Below are 3,829 nucleotides of genomic sequence, written 5' to 3'. Positions count from 1 at the left end.
TTATTATTATTATTATTTTAAGTAAGCTTTATGCCCAGCGTGGGGCTTGAATTCATGGCCTTGAGATCAAGGGTCACATGCTACACTGACTGAGCCAGCCTCCTCTACCCTGGTGCAGGGGACCAGCAGCAGCTCTTTGGGGCAGTGGCCCCATCTTCAGTGAAGTTAATCCTTAACTCTTGCTCATCGTTTCTCTTCTTGGACCTGTGATTTTACCCCTTAGGAGTTTTTAAAAGCTGCAGTAGTTAAGTAATTAAACGTCTCACTATCCTGTATTTAGGACTAGTAATTCACTCTTGATTGAAGTTAGTGTTTCAGACCATGACATCAGAATTTCTAGAAATGCGATAAAATAATAAGAGTGATTTTCCATTTTTTTTTTCGCAACGGATTTGCCGCCAGAACACAGGTGTCGTGAAAACCACCGCTAAACCTAAACCAAAATGGGAAAGGAAAAGACTCACATCAACATCGTCGTCATTGGACACATAGATTCGGGCGAGTCTACTGCTACTGGCCATCTGACTTACAAATGTGGTGGGATCAACAAAAGAACTATTGAAAAATTTGAGAAGGAGGCTGCTGAGATGGGAAAAGGCTCCTTCAAGTATGCCTGGGTCTTGGATGAACTGAAAGCTGAATATGAACATGGTATCACCATTGATATCTCCCTGTGGAAATTTGAGACCAGCAAGTATTATGAGACCATCATTGATGCCCCAGGACACAGAGACTTTATCAAAAACATGATTACAGGCACATCTCAGGCTGACTGTGCTGTCCTGATTGTTGCTGCTGGTGTTGGTGAATTTGAAGCAGGTATCTCCAAGAATGGGCAGACCCGTGAGCATGTCCTTCTGGCTTACACACTGGGTGTAAAACAACTAATTGTTGGTTTTATCAAAATGGATTCCACTGAACCACCCTACAGCCAGAAGAGACACGAGGAAATCATTAAGGAAGTCAGCACCTACATTAAGAAAATTGGCTACAACCCCAACACAGCAGCATTTGTGCTAATTTCTGGTTGGAATGGTGACAACATGCTGGAGCCAAGTGCTAACATGCCTTGGTTCAAGGGATTGAAAGTCACCTGTAAAGATGGGAATGCCAGTGGAGCCACACTGCCTGAAGCTTTGGATTGCATTCTGCCACCAACTGGTCCAACTGATAAGCCCTTGCGTCTGCCTCTCCAGGATGTCTACAAAATTGGTGGTATTGGTACTGTCCCAGTGGGTTGAGTGGAGACTGGTGTTCTTAAGCCTGGCATGGTGGTCACCTTGCTCCAGTCAATGCTACAACTGAAGTAAAGTCTGTTGAAATGCACCATGAAGCTTTGAGTGAAGCTCTTCCTGGGGACAATGTGGGCTTCAATGTCAAGAACGTTTCTGTCAAAGATGTTCGTCATGGCAACATGGCTGGGGACAGCAAAAATGACCCACCAGTGGAAGCAGCTGGCTTCACGGCTCAGGTGATTATCCTGAACCATCCAGGCCAAATCAGTGCTGGATATGCACCTGTGCTGGATTGTCACACAGCTCACATTGCTTGCAAGTTTGCTGAGCTGAAGGAAAAGATAGATCGTCATTCTGGAAAGAAGCTGGAAGATGGTCCCAAGTTCTTGAAATCTGGGGATGCTGCCATTGTTGATATGGTTCTTGGCAAACCTATGTGTGTTGAGAGCTTCTCTGACTATCCTCCTCTGGGCCTTTTTGCTGTTCATGACATGAGACAGATGGTTGCTGTGAGTGTCATCAAAGCAGTGGACAAGAAGGCAGCTAGAGCTGGCCAAGTCACCAAGTCTGCCCAGAAAGCTCAGAAGGTTAAATGAATATTATCCCCAATACCTGCCACCCCAGTCCTAATCAGTGGTGGAAGAACGGTCTCAGAACTGTTTGTGTCAGTTGGTCATTTAAGTTTAATAGTAAAAGACTGGTTAATGATAACAATGCATCGTAAAACCTTCAGAAGGAAAGGAGAATGTTTCGTGGACCATTTGGTTTTTTTTTTTTGTTTTTGTTTTTTGGTGAGTGTGTGGCTGTTTTAAGTTATTAATTTTTAAAATCAGTACTTTTTAATGGAAACAACTTGACCAAAAATCTGTCACAGAATTCTGAGACCCATTAAAACAAAAGTTTAATGAGAGAAAAAAAAAAGAGTGATTTTCCAATAATATGTGCTCAAAGATATTCTAATAACATATGCTCAAAGATATCCCAATAATAAAGTGCCAGAAGCAGAGCTGTGTCTGCAAGTGAAGCATAAGTTAACAAATTCCCAGGGAACATGAATCACCAGTTAAATCAAATTCAAATTCAAGTTACAAAGTTCAAAATCAAGTTCTTTTTCCCTTGTGAGTCCAAAGTCCAAAGGCATCGCAGTGAAAAGGCACTGTTCTTAATTCCTTATTCTGTTCCATCTTAGTGGAGGGGTTCTTGATGCTGGCAGAGCCAGGTCCAGGCTCCTGTCGGCAGCTGCTGCCTGGCTGGCTTCTCAAGGATTCCTCTGGAATCTTAAAGTTGATTTGATTCAATCCCAGGACTCCGATGTCCTCACTCTTGAAGGGGCCCAGGAGCCACTGGGACCCACATGTCACAGCACCAGCCTTGATCAAAATGGCCTTATATGAAATGAGCCAGTTCCCATCCTGTCTTAGCCCGTGCAGGCGTCTGTACCAAAACATCAAGACCGGGTGGCTTGTAAACAACAGATACTTACCTCTCACAGTTCTGGAAGCTGGAATTCTGAGATGAGTGTGCCAGCATGGCCAGGTTCTGGTAAGAACCCTCTTCCTGTTACAGGCTAACTTCTTGTTGTGGCTCCACATGGCGGAAGGGGCAGGGAGTTCAGCAGGGTCTCTTTTACGATCGGGGTGCTGATCCCATCCATGAGGGCTGCTCTCCCATGACCCAGCCGCCTCTCACTGGTCCCACCTCCAAATACCATCACACTAGGGATTAGGACTTCTGAATTATGAATTCTGGGAGGACACAAGCATTCAGTGCATAGCATATTCCCTATACAGTTAATTCAGGTAAAATCATGTGCTTAGGTTTGCAAAGACCAGAGCAAAGATGGAGTGACATGAATGAGAGGGGCATCTCGCTCTGGCTCTACTGGATCCTGGGCAGTCTACAACAGGTGCTCAAAGTCCACTGTCCAGGGCATGCAAACCCCAGTTTATCAGGAACTTAGAGACACACGTGGCTTCAAGCTCTGTTATTGCTCCCTTAAATTCTTAATGATTTTAAAAAAGATTTTATTTATTCATGAGAGACACACAGAGAGATAGAGACATAGGCAGAGGGAGAAGCAGGCTCCCTGAAGGGACCCCAATGTGGAACTTGATCCCAGGATCCCGGGATCATGCCCTGATCCAAAGGCAGATGCTCAACCACTGAGACACCCAGGTGCCCCCCTACTCTTTTTCTTTTTTATTGTGGTCAAATACATATAACATAGAAATCAGCATTTTAGCCACTTTAAGTGCACAATTCAGCGACAGGTAGCACATTCACAATATTGTACAACTATCACCACCATCTACTTCCAGATATTTGTATTACCTTCAAAGGAAACCCCATGCCCATTAGCAGTCCTACCTGTTGCCCTTCCCTAGTTTCTGGCAAACACCAATCTTATTTCTGTCTCTATAGAATCACCTGTTCTAGAGTCAGCAGATTCCCAAGCCAGGGTGTTTCAAAGCACTTCCCTGGCCTTTGAGTTTGCGTTAATTTCATTGATGCAGAAGGTGGCATGTTCTCTGCACAATAAGAGGTCTGACAACTTTTTATTTGTGTGTTAATAAAGTCTATAGCATTTCACTGCG

General features: G+C 44.2%; 1 pseudogene; it reads left to right on the top strand.

Moving 5' to 3' along the window:
• The first annotated feature begins 378 nt into the window (after nt 1-378).
• LOC112915317 (elongation factor 1-alpha 1 pseudogene) lies at nt 379-1,846 on the top strand (annotated as a pseudogene).
• The last annotated feature ends 1,983 nt before the right edge of the window (nt 1,847-3,829 follow it).

The sequence above is a fragment of the Vulpes vulpes genome, chromosome 16 (genome assembly GCF_048418805.1).
Source record: "Vulpes vulpes isolate BD-2025 chromosome 16, VulVul3, whole genome shotgun sequence".
NCBI classification, from domain to species: domain Eukaryota; kingdom Metazoa; phylum Chordata; class Mammalia; order Carnivora; family Canidae; genus Vulpes; species Vulpes vulpes.
Note: the sequence above shows the minus strand (reverse complement) of the source record. Positions and strands in the feature narration are given on the sequence as shown.